The sequence below is a fragment of the Pimephales promelas genome, chromosome 13, assembly GCF_988280905.1.
Source record: "Pimephales promelas chromosome 13, fPimPro1.hap1.1, whole genome shotgun sequence".
Lineage (NCBI taxonomy): Eukaryota > Metazoa > Chordata > Actinopteri > Cypriniformes > Leuciscidae > Pimephales > Pimephales promelas.
The window spans coordinates 23,621,289-23,643,823 of record NC_142781.1 but is presented as its reverse complement, the minus strand read 5'-3'; the positions used below and the strand labels follow the sequence as shown (position 1 = coordinate 23,643,823).

The 22,535-nt window shown below is 39.4% G+C and overlaps 1 protein-coding gene across 7 annotated transcripts in view; it reads right to left on the bottom strand.

Annotated features, from left to right (window-relative positions):
• Nucleotides 1-16,401, bottom strand: part of myt1la (myelin transcription factor 1-like, a) — a 61,469-nt gene extending 45,068 nt beyond the window's left edge. For 5 of the 7 annotated variants that reach the window (XM_039693199.2, XM_039693198.2, XM_039693203.2 and 2 more), the window contains exon 1: nucleotides 15,751-16,004. The gene's annotated coding sequence lies outside the window, so the exon portion shown is untranslated. Of the gene's footprint in view, nucleotides 1-15,542; nucleotides 15,625-15,750; nucleotides 16,005-16,212 lie in introns of those variants that run through there. The other 2 variants (XM_039693200.2, XM_089118667.1) reach the window with 2 other exon arrangements.
• Between the last annotated feature and the right edge of the window lie 6,134 nt (nucleotides 16,402-22,535).

Genomic DNA, 22,535 nt, shown 5'->3' with positions numbered 1-22,535 from the left:
CGAGAACGAGCATGAGACTGGCTGCAGTTTCTCTAACGGCCACTGGTGTCAGTAACGGTAAGAAATGTCAGAACTTCTGCAATGCTCCTTTAAACAAAAACATTTTGAATTGTTAAATGAAATTTGTATGTAAAACTTATTTACATTTATCAACCCGATCAATATGTGAAATATTATTACAATTTAAAATAATTATCATCTATTTTAATCATATAAAATGCAATGTATTCCTGTGATGGCATTGCTGAATTTTAAGAAGCATTTTCAATGTCACATGATCCTTCAGTAATCACTCTATTATGCTGATTTGGTGCTCAAGAAGCATTTCTTATTAATGTTGAAAACAGTTGTACTGCTTAATATTTTTGTGGAAACTTTTTTTCTGTATTCGTTGATGAATAGATTGTGAAAAACAACATTTGTTTGAAATCTTTTGGAACAATCAAAAAATCTTTACTATCACTTTTGATCAATTTACAGCATACTTGCTGAATAAAACTATTAATTTATTTAAAGAAAACTCTAACTTTTAGATGGTAGTGTATATCTACCAAGTTCCTCTATCACAATGGCATTGCATGATACTGTATTTCAAACAGTATGTATTGTATACAATACATTTTGGCAAATCTAGTAGTTCTGCAGCAATAGTGAAAGTCCACTGGTTAATAAAGTCCGATGGTCAGTGTTTTAACATTTTTGGCCACCCAATACTTCAAATTGATTCAAAGAGTCTAGATTTCTACTCTACCTCATCAGTCAGTGTGACTCACTTCGTGTGAATGCGACGGTAATGCAAATTTGAGCGTGTATGTGTGTGCACATGTAATGCAGATGCCTGCAAAGAGTCTAGCCATAATTCCAATCCTCACACAGTAGAGAGTGTGGGCTGCTCACATTTTCCAGCCCTCATTTAGAATCAGAGCACATGCACAGTAGAGCTCTTCATTATTAGCTACATGACTAGCCATGAAGCCATAGGTTATAAGCAGAATGCGAGCGAAAAAACTAGATCAGCCTGAAATTACAATTACATCAGAGGCCTGCACTTGCAGGTATTTTGAAAAGAAAGCTCCCTTTCCTTAAAAAACATATGCTGGAACATCTTCCGTTTTGAGATGGCACCAGAGCTCTGAGGATATTTCTCGTAAGTTTCCCAATTTAAGTACTAATGGGAATGGTCTTGATTTGCCAGATGCAGTTAATCTACAAATGGCCCTTGCATGGAGGGCTCTCAGAGCTTGGAGTCTGACTCAAGCAATACAGTTCATGGCATGGATGCAATCCACGAAGACACTCTGCGCTAAACAATGAAACAAACCCATCTTCCACCCTGATGCACTCTAACGCATCCTCATCAAAGGTAGGGCTGGAGAACAATGCCTCCCTCTCTATCTCATTTCTCTTTCTCTCTCCCTCTCTCTCTCTCTCCTGAGACCTCATTCTATTCCATCAGGCAGAGAAGAGCTTTAATTGCCCCTGCCATTCTCGAGACTTGCTTATGGAGAAAGAAACCCGTGCCATCAGGTCTTAATGATGCCTGGCAACCGCGTGGGATCCAACCAACACGTCGTCAATAGCAACGGAGGCACCAAAAGTCCTCTCTCCCAGCGACGGGAAAGGCGAAGGCTTCCTGAGACTTCATGTCCTCAGAGAGAGAGAGGAGCATTTCAGCGGAAAATAGCTTTTGGCCCCACATTCGACAACCTAAGTTGGTGCCAGGCCCGGAGGAGACGTGGGCAACCAGACTGCCAGAATCGTCTGACAGGAAAAAATCGCATGTTACCCATCAAATTATACCAGCAATGACTAGCTGAGAGCTAATGGCTGCATTCAAATCAGATCATTTTTTCCCCCAGTTACTCTTATTCCTGGATTTGTGGAATCCTAATTTCACTTTCACAATTTTCCTATTCAGTAATACACAATAAATAAATAAATAAATAAATAAATAAATAAATAAATAAATAAAAGCAAACTGTGAAAGTGAGCGATTAACTTGAAGTCCCCCTGTAATCAATAATTTTACCAATTATATAAAATAATCACCAAAATTCCGTGAAAAAAAATCTTCATGCCTTAAAATAGCTTGAATGTAACTCTACACCCATTCCTCCTCATTTAGTAAACAAGGTTCTATGAATATGCAAATTTCCCCGCCTCCACACACTCACGCCAGCTCAGAGATCCACTCACTGACAATCAACCCGTTGACGTGATTGGTAACAAGGTAGACTGTGATGTCAGAAACAATAGCGATATCAAACCGTCTTTGGTTCACAGCAGTTTTAAGGAGAAAATACTCAACAATGGTATTGACTTGCACATAGTTTGTCTTAAAGCATATAAAAAACACCACATAGATATATAAACTACTGTACATTAAAAACTTGATTTTCACCACAGGGGGACTTTAAAATTTGTGCGCTATAAGATCTATTGTACATAAATTTCGCAAAAATTGTTCATTAGCATTCACAACCAACTTATTTAAAGCCACGAACTGTTGTCACAATGCAGCAACTGCATTCCACCACTTCCCTTAGTAAAGTATTTCCGACTCCACTTAAATGCCAAGTTGAAAGCAGTTGAAGCAACAGTGAGAATTATTTTGAAAAATAATTTATTCAAATACTAAAAAGGTCGTTCGCATCAAGAACAAGATCTACAAAGATAACTACAATATAAAGATCAATTTTACTGTCTACACCAACGCAGAAAAAATGTTCTGTTTATTATATGCATGCGCAGCAGTTTTGTCGTCTGTTGCTTTAAATGCTCAAACATTTTAAAGTAGGTTGGAATCTGATTGGCCGTCAATGTTTTTACAGTTCATCAGATGGAAAATCAATTTGAAAGCGATTCCAATGATTTTGTTCCTCTGACGTGTTATCGTTGTGGTGTGGACTATTTTTTTAAGTATAGAATGATTTTTTTAACCATGTCTCTATCGTTATCGTTTTTGGTGTGAACAGATTTTAATTCCAGAAGTTGTGGAAGAATTTCTGTTGCTTTTATTTATCTTCTATTTAATGATTATATCACAACAACAAAAAGGCAACTCAGAACAAAACAACTGAAAAAAGTACATTAAGCAATTTTCCAAATTAAAGCAAACACAGAACAACACACATAACATTTAATAGAGCACAAATGCCGTCCCATGACACATAATGGAGGTGAAAATGTCATGATGAACTTGACACCTTGCAGCATGATCTGGCCACTTTCACACCATACCTGTTAATCACATCTCCTCCTCTACACAACAGTATCCTGCTGGGCTCACCACGCCTTACCCTTGCAGCTGCTGAGCCGATGTGCTCATGTGCATTCGGGATAGCACAAAGCTCGGCCAGTTCTTGCACACAGACGTGTATTTCACACACAAACACGTGTAGTCGTGAACTTATATCTGTTACCAATTCCAATTTCCAAAGAGGGTCAAAAGGGTTGTTTATATTTGTGAAAGTAAAAGTGCCATTCGATTGTTCAAGCAATTCAAGGCAAACCCTTCTAGAACCTATTGAGCTACGAAGGCTGCATTTTAAGATGTCCTAGGATATGTTCCAAAAAGTAGACATTTTACAGAAGCAATCCAATAATGCATTGCGACAAGCTTATGCAGAGCTCAAGTCAAGTAGGAAATTAGTTACTTTCTAAAAGCAAAGACTTCTGAATCACATGACATATTTGAAAGTCGTGACATACTGAGCATATATAAGCACCATTTGTTGTTTGCTTAATGGGATCTAAAGTGTTTGTACCCGAAAACTGTGATGTTTGATGTCAGACTTAAACTAATTGGGTTTGGGATAACAATGTTATCACAATAAGATGAAATTGTGGACTTTGTAGGCATTTTTCATATGGTTTATGAGGAGACTTGACCAACCAAACAAAATTTCCCATCATTTTCTTGGGATAATCATTTTCAAGAATAAATCCATTTACTTCAACGAAAATCACCATGTCATAAGTGCGATTTCTGCAGTGGATTTCCCATGAGGACCTTCAAAGGAAGTGAAACTCTCTCTGAGATATTACAGCATGCTTGGGCTATAAGCTCTGTCGTACATAAACTTTGCAAAATCGTTCATTACCATTCACAACTGATTTGTTTGAAACCATGAAGCCAATTCCATATTGACACGCAACTGTGAGGTTCCCAATACGACTTCCCTTGATAATTCAAATGTTGGTAACTCATAAATACTGTTTTTCCAACTCTAAAAATTTAATGATAACATGATAATGTGACAAGGTGACAATGAAAGAGTCACTTTAGCCTCAAATTCATGTGTGCTGTACATGAATTGAAATCAATTGTGAGTCTCTTGTAGAGCGTCATCTACAGTAGGTGATGCATACCGTTTCTTCCAACATAGCATTTCAAATCATTCACTTCGAGTTAGGACGCCTATCCAGGCAGTAGGCAGTGAGTCAGCTTTCTAGATTTTGGAATAGAGCTTGAGCTTTTATCTGCTTAAAACCAACCGAACCACACGAGAGCCAGACATCTATAACCAAACCCATACGGCTGTCCAAAGCGCTCTTTGTCAACTAATGAGTCTTTCCAGGCTCGGTTCAGCGCACATCTGTCCAAAAGCGTATGAGTGCTAATTCTCCCCATCTTTATGGGCTCGGTGCAGCGCTGGAATGTGATTAGTTATATGTTGCATTGGGCTCTGTCTCCAGCTTTGTCACCAGCGAATTCTAATCAGTGAGGCAAATCAGCACGGATTGAGCAGAGATGGAGAGGAAATATGATTTTAATCACCATGCAGCGCTCGTGCTCCTGTCTGTCTCATTCACAACGCATTCAGAGACGGAGAAACCATGGAGCAATCAGCCAGACCTCCGCTGTGTCCTATCGAGAAGGACGTGCTTTAATTACCACCAGCCAAGACTCCCTCTCTCTCTCTTTCCTTCTCAGTCTCTGTTTCTCCCTCTCTCTCTCACACTTCCCTAAAAGGAATAATTGCAATAATGAGCCATTTTCATCTAGCTCTCCTTCACCAAAGAATGACAAAAATTACTCATCTTGTTAAAAACTCATATCTACAGTACCACAACGTGCATGTGGGATAAGGGAATCTGATGTTGTTCAGCGTGCTTAGAGCTGTACGCAGGCTGTGTACTGTGGGCACATTTTGTCTTAATGAATAATTAGCAGTGTGCTGAGTCACTGTGCTGGAAGGCCTGCACTGGACTCTAATGGAGGTGTTGCCTCACGTCTTCCATCACAGGACTGTCCCCAGTGAACCAATTGCAAAGCAGCCTGTGTGAGGCACGGCGGAGTGTGTGCGTGAGGACGCGTGTTAAAAATAACAGCTCTCCCACTTCATGACTCATTCTATGAGCTCTCTGTCCGACACTCCCAAACAGTGTCTGGAAAGAAACCCTAGAGCCAACTCCTTAATTTACTGACTGGTCATTCCTTACCATCTATGTGTGTGTGTGTGTGTGTGTGTGTGTGTGCTGCTATACGTTTTATATAAATATCCCCATAGCTAGTTGGTACTGGCAGGATGTGATGCTCTACTGAAGCATCATGCCAGCTCTGTTATACAGTTTGATGTTGTTATGTAACTTTTCACAGGGCTGGTCGAGAATGACAACCGAAGGTGAGAACGACAGATGGAACACAGATGCCACCAGTGCGCACATGATTTAGTCAGACTAGAGACCAGACTAGAAAAACTGCTAAAATCCATAATTGTAGGTTGGGGAAATTTTTTTTTTAGGGTGGGGACATGTGAATGCGAATCCAGATGTGAATGCAAGCTTGAAGTCAATTGTAAGAAAGGGGCAGAGAATAGACTATGTTTGGAGAAGTCTGTCAAGTTATGACATTTTGGTTAAAAAAAGGTGCATGTAAGATCGATAGCATGCATTTAAAAAATATAGAAGTTAATTTTCATTTTATGTCAAATTGAATTACCACATTGGCAAATAGTTTTAAGCATAAATTTGACAAAACAAGTGAGGTTTATTGTAAGACATTCAAATAAACGAAACATCTTAATATCCTATGCAATTTTGTTTCTTAAGTAATTTGATCTTGTTTAAAGGACGTTTAGATGTTTTTTCTTGGAAAACAAGACAAAAATACTGATTGATTGATTAATCACAATGATTTTTTTTGCGGTGCACAATAGGAAGCGTGACAGATTATATAAACATTAAAAAGCAATTAAGACAGCACTTCCACACACACACACACACAAACCACCTTCTGTCATCTAAGATTTCGAGAGCCATATCTTCTTTCTATGCCAAGGCAGCAGAACCTGTTCACCTCTTTACCTCTTTATGCTTTGTATTCTGTTAACACACTCCTGCAACAACAACCCTAGCAACCCGTGTCTATGTCTGCAAACACAAAATACTCATGCCCATTTAAGCTCTCTAATGTACTCCATTCTCCTTTCTTTTTAGAACACAAAGTAAAGAGTGAGCAGAAACCAGATGATCTCTTAAGAGCTGAACTTGTGTAATCACCCCAGATTAGTTATTAAGGAAAATGCCCCCGCTACACAAACACACAACCACACACACACACACAAAAGGAATCCTTTTCACATTCAAAAAGAAAGATGACGCCTCTCCATTTACGACCCCCTCCCTTCCACAGGTCTGCAAATGCAACAGGAAATAGGCCTCCATATGTGGCCCTAGCAGCTCATGTTGTGTGAGATGCTCTCACCGATTGGAGTGAATCATTGCCATTATCGGATAGCCGTGTGTATGTGTTGCGCTTTCAACACAGACTCGATAGCTTTCCAGAGTCACTGTGCATATATGGGAAAATCAGGTCAGTACTGATTTGGAGAGTGTGTGTGGTCTATGGGGAACGGGGGTGGGGGGGGGTCCTTTGGGAGTCTATGGGAGTTTATATACCAATGCTCGTTTTCAAAGGCTACCATCAACTTTGCAATGTCCCGATGATCAGAATCCTGATGTTCGGATTCGTGGATATGGCTAGAGAACTGATGCCACTTTGTCTACTTGTGCTCTATTTCAGGGGTTTTCAAAGTATGGGGCAGGTCAGGGGAGGTACAGAACGAAGGAGTAGGCCTCTACATCCTGGCAACAAACGTCAATTGATTGCTGTATGTAAATGTGCCCACGTAGCGCAGAACTGCTTAAGGTTCCTGACACACTAGATTATAAAGAAAGAAAATAAAAAGAAGAACGTGCTTGACAAGTTATTAAAAACACAATAAATCTTCATTAAAAGTAAAGAAACTAAATGATCTTATCAGTTCTGTGAACTCTCTACTTTTGCTGTCTTTGATTTTGAATAGCTGATTATCAATAAAATGCAGCAATATCTGTTGCTTTCGGTGACGTGCACTCCATTAACCGAAGTGGAATAGAAGACGCATTTATATCCGTTTTGCAAAAACACATTTATGTGACCAGGTGTAAATGGAATCGTTTTGATGAATCAGATCTGAGAAAAAGCATGAAGTGGCCAGGTAAGACTTCTAGTTGAAATGCATTTGCAAAGTTACTTTAAGGTAAGTAGTGGATTAAACTTTCAAAATTGGACTATCAAAATGTAGCGGGTAGGATGATGGAGATGAGAAGTGTATCTTTAAGGCCTGCCCACTGGCACTGATTATTTAGATCAGGTGGCATACAGTAAGTGACGTGCCCCTTTAAATGTGCCGTGAGACATTGATGGAAAAACATTGATGCGGTGTAGGCGGAAGAGTGAGCTTCTCGGTGTATTGGCTGTGCAAACCGGAGAATCTCGGTCTGGTGTCTACCTGTACGGTGACCAGTAAATGGTGCCCGCAGTTACAAGTCTATAGAAATCTGCACACATACCGAGTAGTGATTCTACATGGGTTTGCAGTAACAAGCAATACTGGAAAGAGCGTGTACAGCTAAGAGTCACCTACACCGTTTAACTTTGTTACGGGGTGTATAGCTCTAATTCATTTAGGCTGAGGACTGCGGTCATCGGTCTAATTAGCCACTGTTTTTCCTGGGTTCAATTGTTCTGTTTTACTCTTTATTTCTTGTGTATGTGTGTCTTGGAGCCCGACTGCAACCAATCCGTGACTGAACCCTGGGTGGAGTCCTGCTGGTGGCAGCTTGTTACTTTAATTGTTTTGTTTTTTTTGTCTGTTAATAATTATCTATCCCAATATTCGGCCTATGGGCATTGTGCAATATTTCCTTTGGGTACGGCGTTTATCTTTGCAATGTTCATTAGTGTGACGTGTGAATTGCTGTGTAAGTGAGCATAGGCTATACACGGTCGAATCGGTCTGAAGTGTTTCTTCAAATGGGTTGTATGTGAACAGTATGTATTTATTTGATTTTATTCACTGTAGCGTATGTATTATGAGACGTTATATCCTGTAACTCCCTTTACTATGAGACTTTTATTCACTGTGATTTGTACACTATGTTGTAGGATTGTTCACTGCTACCTCCGGGAAAAATTTGCCTGCTCTGATTGCAAATCTGTACCTTATTGTCTAGTGTAAAATATATTTACATTTTTGACTGTTTGCCCTGTTAGTACTGTTTGGGTAAATTTGATATTTAAATTCGAAATTTTTTGGTAAGAGTGGCCCGATGGGTCACATCAAAATAAATTGTTACCCTTCCCATGTCATTCAACTTGTACATGTTGCCATTTAAGTACTGTGATTTGGCTGCTTCCAGTATGTGGCTGAAGAATTTAGGCAAAATACCATTTGATTAGACAGAGAAAAGTTATAGGAAGTATTTTTCACCTAAAAAAGGTTTATAAGCCTATAAGCCTTTAGAATCCTTGATACTGATTCAATATTCCCCATTGTCTGTGTTTCCCTTCAACAGAACAATTATTCATTTAAAAAAGTAAATTTGAAGCTATTATTTAAAACTGGCATGGTCCTAATTTAGCCTGAAACATTATGGGCTACAGTAAGGAAATTAGTTAACTAGTTAGTTAGTTAGTTGGTTTCTTTCTCCCTCCCTCCCTCTACTCAACTAGGTCACAATAGCATTTAATATAGATCAGGGCTTCCCATGAAAAAGGCAATAGAATAATCTAAAAGAGAGCCTTCATATTCAATGACATGTTTGTATGTGATAAAATCTTAGATTCATAGTTTTCCGGAGAACCAAATAACCTCTAAAACCATGACCCATATATAAATAAAAATCCACCTTTATTCATAATCCAACTGTTGATTCAAGCTTTGTTACCGAATTCTACTTTGCATTGTTCACAGAGATAATGTACTAGTGGTAAAGTAAAAAAAAAAAAGTAAGATTTAAAAAAGTAAAAAAAAACAAAATGTGGATTTGTCTTCTCAGAATAAAAGATGTTTTTCAATTCATGCATGCTTTTAGTAATGCTTATTTTTAAGCATTCAATATAGTGATACTTTGCCATTCACTATGCAGTCTGTCAAGGATATTTGGTGATGCTAAATCATTCAGAATGAAAGCAAATTAAGTAGAATCTAATATTTACTTTGGATAAATATGTAAAAAAAATTCTAAAATATTGTATTTTTATATTTGATTTCATTTATTAAAAATGTTCTTGTACAAATTCGTCACATTTTTTGTTGTAAAATATCCTTAAGAATTATGTATGATGTACGAACAAGACAACATTTTTTTTATTATATCATCACAAACTAGTGAAGAGCGAAAACCTTAGTAACTCGCTAGCACCAAATTCATTGATTCAGCCAAAAATTCCCATATAAATATTCATAAAAAAAAAAAAAAAAAAAAGATAAGAAAAGCAACTGGGATATTGTGGTTCTTCAGGCTTAATGAGCATGATGTGAAAACTGAATGGCCTGCTGGGTGTGTATGTGTATCCATGCTCATCAGCCAATAAAAGCCTGTCTGTCAGACTGACAACATTCCTGTAACACCACATGATTCAGCAAAACTCCACCATTAATACCAGCAGAACTACTTAAACTTCCTTTAAACTTTTTGGTACCGCAGGCGCACACACCGTAGATTGGGAGACAGCTTTCAATTTCAACACTAAATCATCAATGTATTATTAAATGGCTTGCTTAGCGCCATGCTAGAACCAAGAAGCCCAAAGTCCCACTCCAGCTTGAATTAACATCTGCTGGAAACAGCGGGAATTGGATGGGAGTTTGGCAGAGTTTGATAGATAGGCTGGAATAAGAAAATCTCACTCACTTTGACAGCATAAGCGCTGACCAGCACTGTCTTAATGCTAGCATTATGTTATCGGCCTATAAGACTGCAGTGTAACAATGAGCCAATATAGCCAATTATGCCAACAAATATAACAACTTAGACATATTTTTGCATTTTACCTCAGTTTCTATCTGAACTTCAGCTTAATGTTTTCATGTCTGTTTACATTTTACGCTACTGCTTCACTATAAACAAAATAATAATAATAAATAAAAAAAACATAATAATCTGAAAACTATAGCAAGGAAGCAAATTTTCTTTGTATACAACATGACATCATGACTTTTATGTAAACAAACATACACGCCACTTTCAAGTCAATCTATACGCATTTTGAGCAATCCGCGTGAATGCGTTTATGTCTACGCCGTTAAATGTCTGAGTAATTCCGCGTGTATGTAGAGTACACGCCGTTAAATGTCCGAGCGAAACGAAGCAAAATGTAGATCTAAATCTGGGGAGCGATATTTTTTTTTCCTTTGGTAGAGGGGAAGACCATAATACCATAAATGGTATAAACTCCAGTGACGGGTAGGTTTGGGACAGGGTTAGGGTAGGTCATATATTTATATATAGCCTACAGTAATGTAACCTTAAGTCAACGGCGTTCATAAACACGCAGAAAAGCAATTATGTGTGTTGATAGCACGCCAAAAAAGGAAATACGAATTGGCGTGTCATACATACGCCATTTCATGAGATCCGTCTGTTATATAGCACTTTTCCAAAAAAATGAATACAAAAGCAAATAAAAATACAGGTAAAATCCAAGAAAAAATAAAAAAGGTATGAAGGATTTATTAAAATGATAAAATAACATTAAATTACAAACATTGTAAAATATTATAGGAAGGCCAGACTAATGAGATATGTTTTTAATTAAAAACTATTTATATTTTCAGCATGTCTTACTTCTAGAAGATTATTCCAGATACGAGGAGCATAGCGGCTAAAAGCAGCATCACCAAATCTTTTACTTCTACTGTGTGGTACTGTTAAAAGTAAAGAATCCGATTCTTTATCCAAATAGTCCTTACGGGTTCATAAACTTAAGCATTTTTAAAAGATGAGTCCATGCAGTGCCTTATAAACTAATAAAAGGTTTTTAAAATCAACATGAAAACTACCAGGTACCAATGTAATGATTTTAGTATAGCTGTGATCTCTCTTCTTGGTCTTTGTCAATACACGCGCAGCAGAGTTTTGTATTAATTGTAGTTGATTAATTGTAGTATTTGGTAGACCAGAGAGGAGGGCATTAGCATCGCTCAAGTCCAGCAGCACCAGAACTGAAGGCCAATTTCTATCTAAGTTTATTCTTATGTCATTGATTACTTTAATAAGAGCTGTCTCTGTGCTATGATGTTTTCTGAAACCCGACTGAAACATCTCTAATTTTGAATGTGTATTTAAGAAACTTAACTGATTAAAAACAATTTTATCTAATTTTTACTCAAAAATGCAAGGTTTGAGATGGATCTATAATTACTAGGAGTAAAAATGATCTGAATCCCCCCCCCCCCTTTTTTTACAGGTTTCACTTGGGTCAATTTAAGATCACACGGAAAAATGCCAAACTCTAGAGAAGGATTCACTATCTCAAGGATATCATTAGATGCTACATTAAAGATATATTTCAAAGAGGTAGAAATTGGATCAGGAGAACAAGGATGGTTTTAGTTCTGTTACTACCTTTCTTAGGGTCTCAGGATCAACCAAAGTAAACCTTTCCATTTTGATAGTATTATATGCGCTAGGTAGAGGAGGGAGCATGTTGTTTTTATATTTGTTTGCGGAGCAGACTCCTGGTCTAATATTTATAACTTTATCTCTGAAGTAGCCAGCAAACTCTTGACTTGGTAACGCAGAACTGCAATCAATTTTGTGAAAACATATTCTTTTCGTAAGTTAAAATATTATTTTCGTAAGTCATATAATGCATTGTGAAATTTTCTGCTACTTCAGACGTAATAATTTTTTTTAATACGTTCAGTTGTATAAGGCACAGAAGCATCAATACTAACAAAGAAATCACAAAATGATCGGATAATGCAAGATCAACAACAGAAGTTATATTGATGTTTAATCCATATGCTATGACTAAATCCAATGTGTGACCATGTTTGTGGGTCGGTATGTTTACATGCTGTTTACAACGACATATATTCTAGCAGTTCCAAGAATTAATTTGCTCCGATATCTGACAAATTATCAACATGTATATTAAAACTAGTCAACCATTTCTCTAAACACAAGAGAAACTCAGAAAAAAGGCTACAGACAAATGACCAAAACATACAGGCATAAATAAATGAGGTCAGTAGACTCACCTAAAGGATTATTAGGAACACCATACTAATATTGTGTTTTCGCCTTCAGAACTGCCTTATTCTATGTGGCATTGAATCAACAAGGTGCTGAAAGCATTCTTTAGAAATTTTAGCCCATATAGATAGGATAGCATCTTGCAGTTGATGGAGATTTGTGGGATGTACATCCAGCACGAAGCTCCCATTCCACCACATCCCAAAGATGCTCTATTGGGTTGAGATCTGGTGACTGTGGGGGCCATTTTAGTACAGTGAACTCATTGTTATGTTCAAGAAACCAATTTGAAATGATTTAAGCTTTGTGACATGGTGCATTATCCTGCTGGAAGTAGCCATCAGAGTATGGACATGGTCAGAAACAATGCTCAGGTAGGCCGTAGCATTTAAACGATGCCCAATTGGCACTAAGGGGCCTAAAGTGTGCCAAAAAAACATCCCCCACACCATTACACCACCACCACCAGCCTCCACAGTGGTAACAAGGCATGATGGATCCATGTTCTCATTCTGTTTACTCCAAATTCTGACTCTACCATCTGAATGTCTCAACAGAAATCGCGACTCGTGAGATCAGGCAACATTTTTCTAGTCTTCAACTGTCCAATTTTGGTGAGCTCTTGCCAATTGTAGCCTCTTTTTCCTATTTGTAGTGGAGATGAGTGGTACCCAGTGGGATCTTCTGCTGTTGTAGCCCATCCGCCTCAAGGTTGTGCGTGTTGTGGCTTCACAAATGCTTTGCTGCATACCTCGTTGTAACGAGTGGTTATTGCAGTCAAAGTTGCTCTTCTATCAGCTGTTTGAATGTTTGGATGTTTTCCCCTTTTCACACCATTCTTTGTAAACCCTAGAAATGGTTGTGTGTGAAAATCCCAGTAACTGAGCAGATTGTTAAATACTCAGACCGGCTTGTCTGTCACCAACAACCATGCCACACTCAAAATTGCTTAAATCACCTTTTTTTCCCATTCTGACATTCAGGTTGGAGTTCAGGAGATTGTCTTGACCAGGACCACACCCCTAAATTCATTGAAGCAACTGCCATGTGATTGGTTGATTAGATAATTGCATTCATGAGAAATTGAACAGGTGTTCCTAATAATTCTTTAGGTGCATGTATAATTTACACATAAATGAAATTCATCCAATTTTGTTCTTTCCCAAGCTGCCTTCACCAACAATGCTATTTTTGTCTAAGCCAATGCCACACATCAGACAGAGTGGTGTGTGTGTGTGTGTGGGGTGGTTAAGGGGTGGCGGGGGTTGGTTGGCGACTCATTAAACCTGTAAGATTGTGAAATGGGCCAGGTTTCCTTCTGTTTCCCTCTTCCTCTCTTTTTCTCACTGCCTTTCTCTTCCTCTGTGTATAAATGGCTCACTGAGGAAAGGAAACCCTCTGGGGTCATGGAGATTCTAGCCAGACAAATCACATCTTTTCCTGAGGACTCTTTCTCCACCTCAAACCAAAGCTTACCCTCAGCCTGCTCAAGTTCTGATCCTAAATGTGGCACTTTTCTGACAGGAAAACATACAAGTAAGGCCATTTTAAATGATAATTTCTCTACTGAAGCGTTGCAATAATCTAATGTAGTTAGACAGTTAGCTACCAAAACCAAACCAGGAACTAAAGTAAAAAGTGCAAAAAAGTGCAAAAAAAAGAAGCAGAAATGCAGTATATTAATCATTTTGCAAGTGTAACGACACTGTCACCGTCACATCTGCTTTTCTAAGAATGTTGCTATGGTAAGATTAACTTAAGTAACAAGCATCGCTAGGTACCTATAAGAGTAATGAGATCATATGCTGGAATCATGTGAGATCACATACAGTATTCATAAGTGTGACAGCTCTCTATTGAACTCCTACTGAGACGTCTCACTGCCGATCCAGGTCCAGAACCTCCCACCTGAACTTCTCCTTAGCTATTATTTGACTAGATTTGACTGTTTTCAGATCAGCTGAAAAGAGCAACCGTCAAAACACCCCCAGTCAACAATATCACCCCTCATTGCATAAACATTTGCTCAGATGGTTGTATGAATAATGCACAAAATCTTTCTCTACTCTCCATCACTGATGTAGATAGGCACGGGCTTCTATCCTTGTGTGTGTGACTTGTACACACCACAATCTGTGCAAACATTTCATTAATATCATTAAGAAATCTTATAACCAACTAACAAGAATAATTATTATTTATATAAATTATGCTTTAATTATTATTATTTTTTATAATAAATGATTTTAAAATTTAATTACATAACATATTAACTAAATAAAATATTAACTTTATTTTATAAACATTAATGTAATTATAATATTTAAATAATAATAATAGTAAAAGTTAATCATTATAAATTACCATAATACCATAATACTTAAAAAATAATTATAATATTTATAATTAATAATTGTAATAAAGTTAATTAAAAAATATTATAATTTGTTTAAACAAATAACAGCCGTGATAGTATGTAATAATAATAATTATTAGATAATAAAGGAAAAAAAAATATTAATTCTCCATGATGGAGGTCCAGTGCATACTAAATCACATCGGCCTGTGTCGTGCCACTGGTTGGCATTATATAACACCTCTGTGCAATATATTCACACCTATGGCTGCATTATAAGTGGCTGTTTAATGAGCCCCAGTTGTACAAGCAACTCTTCTCTGCTCTTTGTTCCACAGGTAAATCAACAACAGCCCCATCCAGCAAAGCCCTGCCGCAACTCACGTTCAACTTCAAATCTCTCAACTTTCAGAGTCACAGTGATTCTCCTGAGGTGAAGATGTTTAAGACAGAGGTTTCATTTTGCCCCGAAACATGCACAATTAGCCAGTGTTCAAAATCACGATTTGCTTAAAAGTATTACATAAGGTCAAAAAATCTATTTTATGGTCACTCATTATTGAGTGTCATGCGTATATGTAGTTGGGAACAACCATTAGTCGGTCAGATAGCCATAGCATTGCAGTTCGAAAGGCAAAGAGGTAGCGGAGCTTACTTTGTCAGACAGCTACTCTGCAGCTCTGTGTGTTGGAATGCAAAAGTGATGTCTTCATGAACGCATTAGAACATCTTTCTCTCTTAAAAACACACGCACACAGACAAACATGCACACTCCTTGTTCATTAACAAACATAGATTATGAGGCCACGACATGCCAGTATGACTGAACAAGTAGAACAAGAAGTAAACAAAGTGAAACCTACTGAAATGGCGACACTGTCTTTCTCTCTCCCTCCCTCTGTCTCCTCACACACCGCAGGTCTGAAAGTCTGCACCCGTCTTTCTCTGTTTCTCTTTAAAATGCTTTTTCTGTCCCTCAAAGCACACTCTTTCACTTCTCCCGTCTGTTCTCCTGAGCTTTCTTTGTCTGAGCTCGGTATTCCGCCAGCACTTAGAGAGATGGAGGGAGAGAGAGTGGAGGAGCAGGGAACTGCAGCCGCTCTGGAGAGGCAGTAGAAAGAGCGGGAGAGAGAGAGGAAGGGAGGGAGGGAGGGAGAGACACAGACAGACAGGGAGGAGGGGAGTGAGAGAGTTGGAGCGTAGGGAGGGAGCTGTGAGCAGAATGTGTGAGGTGGTAGAGAGAGAAGCGTGTGAGCCAGTCTCCAGAAGCGACGCGACACTGCAGCAGCAGCGAGTGTGGAGCATGCAGAGCCAGACTTACCCACCTCATCTGACCGACAGGCAGACAGCGCCACGGACCCTCGGCTTTGGAGACGCAAAGGCTGCCAGGCTAAAAAAACAAAAAAGAAACAGGAATTGTATCGCAAAATAAACAAACCCAGTCTGCCCGAAGCCAGAGAACAAAGGGCAGGCTGGAAATGTATAACCTTAATCAGTCTCTCCCATATTAATTCAGCTGTAGACAGTCTGTTTCTAGTCACTCTCTGCTCTGCTCTCCCCACAGACTACAGAGTCTACAGAGCCGTATGAAAGCGCTAGCGTGTGCAGTTGTGTGGGAGTCTGTATTTGATATAGAATATGAATTATGTGCCAGTGCCTCATTGAAAATTAAGCAAACACCATGGTATACAACGGCCACGTCTGCGTTAAATCCCTGCTGACAATGGCTTCATTTACAAAATCTTTCAATAAAATCTCAACTGATTTAGTTAGGTTCTATTTTTAATCAAAAACCACAATGAGCATAAAAAATTCCGGTGCTTTTTGAAATGTTGAACCCATTTGACACGATTTGAAAAGCATTTTAAGACAACCACCATTGTCAAGTTTTTTGCATAATCGGGAGATCCCCAAGTGCTGAAACACAAACAGACAGCTCTTGGTGCTGAAACAAGGGGGAACATTGGACAGCTCCCGGTGCTGAAATAAAGCACATATTGGACAGCTCCTGGTGCTGAAATTCAGAACATATTGGACAGCTCTTGGTCCTGAAAAAAAAAATCAGTCCAGTCTTTTCTCTACCCATGCAAGTAAACCCCAGAAAAACAAGGCAGCCTAGTTGCCTCTCAACGGCGTGGCACATATAATGGCAGCTGTCTTGGAAATGCCTCCCTAATCACGTTAATAGGTTTAATCAGTGAATTAGCAGCAGGAAAATGTCAGAGTGGCCAACAGAAAATGGAGAAGCTAATTAATGGAAAGGGAGAGTGTCTAAAATGCCGGTGCTGGGGACAGGCGTGAAGGGTGCTGTTCCTCATGGGCATTGCTCTTGTGGGGCCGCCGTGAAACGCAACCCTGTGGCAATTACGCACACGAGAGCAGACTCCCATTAGACGAAATGCATATGTACTTGGCTGATATCCCAGAACCCATGTCTCTCGCATTCAGTATTCACAAGCAAGGCTAACCATTGTGACTATGAATGCATGACGCCGGCTTTCACTAAAGAGAGGGACATGTGACACGCGTCGTTCAATGTGCACGTGCCATAGTGGCTTTCTTAGAATGGCCTACGTCTTGTCAGCCTGGAAAAACAGAACGATCAATAGGCTCCGAACGCAGTCGTGAGCGTACACACAAACTCGCGCGCACACGCGCACGTTCAAATCACACCAATAGCCGCAGTGCTCGGAGGAGCCTGTCTGGACCCACCGATCCAGCAGATCTCGACGTTCTGCGAGAGATGGTGTGGGATCAGGAATCAAATTCTTAATCCTAAACCCGAGAAAATGAAAAACACTGCTCTAGGACCAGCAGAAACAGGCTTTGTGGTGGGAAGTGAGGAGACAGGCGGAAAGAGGCAGGGGGAACGAGAGCAGCCACTGCCATGGAGAGCAAGGGATTTGGGGGTGTGTGTATGTGGGGGGGGAGGAAAGAGCGGTAATTAAAGGAGAAAGGCAGGGGAGGCTGGGAGGAGAGGAGACTGGAAGAGACATGTACACACACACACACGCTAAGGGAAAGAGCTGAGGCAGCGAGGGAGAGGAGCGGAGGGGTGCAGACATGTCTTCCCTAGTGAAAGAGACAAATGCATTGTGATAGGATGGGAAGCCTCATAGGAGCTGATTTATTTCCACAGACGCTGTGTAGGGCTGTGACACACACACACACAGATACACATGGGCCTACTCGCAGTGACACATGCATAAAAATACATATATGAAGTATGGAGAGCAACACTCGTATAATGAACATAAATTAGCATAGGCATGTTAAAAAATGAGGTATTTCAAAGCTGTAGATCTTCTACGGACTCGTTTTCAGTCACGATTCTATCTCTTTCCTCTCGTCGTCTCCATCATTAATCTCTCTGTAGGTCTTTGCCTCGCTTTCTCTCTCCCTCTCTTTTTTCGCTGCCAAAATTTGCTGTTGCAGAAGCGACAGAACCCGACCTTCCGTTCAGGCTGCGCCAAACGAGGAGCGCTCATCAGCCATGCAAATGAGTGTGCATTCATTAGCGCTGACAGATGGCCTGCTGGAGAGATGATGATGGAGGAGAGAGGAGGGAGCGTTTCTCACACTCATTTGCTGCAGAGAGGTGGAGAGAAAGGGTAGAGTGTGTCAGAGGTGTGAGGGGTTGGCTGAGGCAGGGTGGTTCGGATCCATTCACCCAACTGCCATCATCAGCTTTGGGTTTGGATGCCATGTGACAGTGACAGGTGCTGGTCTTAGCATTCCATTGTATGTGTGCGTGTTTGGATATGTGTGTGAGTGTCTTCCTATGTCTGTTTCATCCACCATATTGCGTTTTTCTTATGATTATGGCTTGCGTTGGCTCGGTTCTACCGTGAATGCTATTGGAGAAAGCATATGAAGCTTTGTAAACAGGAAGTGAATGTTAGACGGAACAAACTGCTGTCTTCTTTGTGGAAGTATGTAAAGTTTTCTTTGAGTCTGTGTAGTTCTTTATTTGTGTGCACAGAATACATAAGAGCTGCACACCCACACACATATAGATTATTTATAAATATACTGTATATATTTATATACACACACACATACAGTTATGTGCATATGTATAAATTTGTATGCACAGTGACTGAATGTAAATCTATCTATCTATCTATCTATCTATCTATCTATCTATCTATCTATCTATCTATCTATCTATCTATCTATCTATCTATCTATCTATCTATCTATCTATCTATCTATCTATCTCTCTATCTATCTATCTATCTATCTATCTATCTATCTATCTATCTATCCATCCATCCATCCATCCATCCATCCATCCATCCATCCATCCATCCATCCATCCATCCATCCATCCATCCATCCATCCATCCATCCATCCATCCATCCATCCATCCATCCATCCATCCATCCATCCATCAGTGTTTCTGCAACCTATCTGTAGTCAAATGAACTTCCTCTATATGCAGCGAACGGTGATTCCACATGCACAAACACACACACCCCCACTCATTCCTGCACTATTGCCCTGTTTTTGAGCGATTGAACTCCACACATCAATCAGTGGTTTGGTGAAGATTCAGAACAAGGGAGTTTGAAAAGACACCACCTCTGTGTGTGAGAGAGAACGTGTTGTGTGTGTATATTTTGGTGTGCACATGCCTCTGCTACCTCCCTGATATTTTTGAAGGCTATGGCGGTGTGACCTACTTTAACTGCCTGGCTTGAATAATGTATCTCGCAGAGATGGGGAAACAGAGAGAGAGAGAGATAGAGAGAGATAGATATATAGATACATAGAGAGAGTGAAATGAGTGCGAGAAAGAGGGTGAAAAGGAGTGTGAAAAAGAGAGCAAAAAAGAGGAGGAGGAAAGCAGAGAAACCCACAGCACGGTTTGTCATTCACACATCTCTGTCGATATGCCTCAGTGTCAACAAACAGTCTCCACCAGCGTGGAGTAAAAAGCAAAGCTGGATAGAGCGAGAAAGAGAGAATGAGGCAGGGAGAGAAAGAAAGGGCGTTAGAGCAGGGTTCAGATATGAGAAGAAAGCCTGGGTCTTTAACAGTCTGCAGTGCAGCCGCTTAACAGGAGAGGAGGGGAGAGGGTGCAGACGGCTCGAAAGCATCCACACAAATGCTGCTTTAAACAGCACCTCCTTGTCACCTCTGCTAACGCGAGTCCCTCTTTAAGTTCCCTGCTGAAAAGACCAGCATAGAAAAGTATGAATTTCAAGGCTGGTTTAGCAGTAGGACAAGGCTTGCTGTTCACTTTGTTGGTGAAACATGTCCGTTCTTTCTGATGAAGATGATTGACTGAGGCACATTTTAATCCTAGCCATCTTGGAATCTTATAAGTGATTTTTTTTTTTTTTTTCTACAAAAAGGCAGCAACTTCGGCCTCCTTACAAATAGCAAGGGAGGCTATTGATCTTAATAGAATCTGGTGTTAGGATGTTTTTTTGATTTTTGATTTTGGACATCGGGCCTCATTTCCAAGTTAGCCTTAGTGTAGTTGCATAGTTCAACGGTGCTAGGCTAGCGCGAGTCAACGGTAACTGCTAGCCTCCCATTAAAAACAGTTTTACCGGAACTATTTTGTCAGCAGCGGCGGAATTTTTCTTTGCTCCGGTTAGTAGTACTGCGACGTAAAGTAAACACCTGCACTACCTCTCTCTCGGTTGCCTAGGTAACTACATATCACTCCGACACTGCTGTAGATTGTGCTAATAAATACAGGGAACAAGTATAAATACTGCAATGCAATTAAAGTGTAGTTTGATTTCTTACATTATTCTGTCAACAGACATTTACATTGATAGTCTGGCATTATAATTTATTTGCTTCTGGTGTACTGTGGAGTGGGTAAAACTGTTTTTAATGGCAGGCTAGCAGTTACCGTTGACTCGCACTAGCCTACTACCGGCGAATTATGCCACTGGAACGACTGGATGAAATTTTTTGAGAACTGTCTCCTCCACTGATAAATAACACTTTGAAAATGAGGCCCGATGTCCAAAATTCTGAACCACCCCTTTAAATCTACATTGTGTAACTCTCTCTAAAAAAACACTTAACTTCTTTAAAAAATATATGTGCTCATTAATGTATATTTACTTCATTCAAGTAATAAAATATTCTTATGCGCGTATGCCATTGAAAATACATACAGGTAAGGGGTTCTAATGTCGGTCGCCATGTTGCGCCCCAAATATATCATGTTTGATACAGATAATACTAAAGCCCCTACTTGATCAAAACCTTCCTGAAATGTTGTACACAATCTTATGCCTTCTGTCTCTGATTGATAGTTTACTTTACTTTTTAGCACATAAATAACCTCATCAGTTCATGGTACTCTGAAATCTTTAATAATTTTTAAGTAACTTTGAGATTGTTAGTGATATTTCAAGATAAATACTTACTGGATTGAAGCAAGTTAGGTTTACTTAAATATCCATATATCGTTTTTTTTAAAAAAAAAAACATTTGTTAAAATTCAAGTATCAAATATATTTTTCCTCCTCGGGTGTGAGTTCCATATTCTCCTAGACTATATATGAGCCATAAAAGCCTGATATAAAAACTCTTTTACCACTAGTGATAGTTGTACATTCAAGCTGTTTAGCAAGATCTTAAAAAAGAAAATCATTTTGCATAAAGCTTGGAGAATATATTTAATTTAACCCTAGGCTCTCGAGCCTCACCCTGTGTTTGTCTGCAATGTGTGAAGAAGGTTTAAGCAGCACCATGCAGTCTCATTCAGCAGCCATATGCGCATGAGGTGTAGGTGCACACCGACTAATACATATGGTGGCTAATTGGATAATTGCAGTAATGCTACTGACTCAGTCTCTTCTCTGTGTGGGATTCTTGCCCACGGTGTTTAGAGGTGCCTGGCTGTAAGGCTAATGTGCTCAAAATGACCCACATCATTAGTCTGAAACCAGGGGTGCTAAAGGGTTCTGTCGTGTAGATGATGAAGTGTATGATCCTAAGATCATGTAAGCAGACTGAAAGCAGTGTTTCAAAATTCAAATTTGATGATGATGTTTATCAAATATTATTTCTTCTTATATTACACACTTTAACATGCAACAAGAAGTAAGCCATTGTGATTACCTGTTTTTTTCTGCGCACTGGAAGACAGGGGCAGGGCCAAAGGCATTTGGAGTGTTAGTTATAAAGTCGTCACCTTTATGACTAAAAGTTTGCTAAGAAATATACCTAATGCTAAGAAAAACACCAAATACCTAAAGAGAGGCGGTTTTTGACTCTGGTAAGCGCATCCATAGCAGACTGGTGAGGATGTTTTATTGAAGTTATTTTATTGATTATTTATTGAAAAGTTTTATTGAAAGCCCATTTACTCAACGAAGTACCCCTTTAAGCTAAGACAGACATGAATCTTCTGAACCAAAACACATTATGGTCACTCTTTCGGTGGTAATGCAGCTTTTCAGCTGAAAACTCTTGTATGTAAACATTGGTGCAAGGTAATGTCAGTGGATTTATATTTGTATATTTCTCATCAAGGCAGTGACATGGATCACATGGTTCAGCAAAGCATGCATCCAGTTCTTCCGTGCTGTGTGTGTGTCACTCAGTCTTAAGAGTATCCACAATGCTCTGGGGCAAGGCATCTCTCAAAGCCTCAGATGAGGTCACCATGCC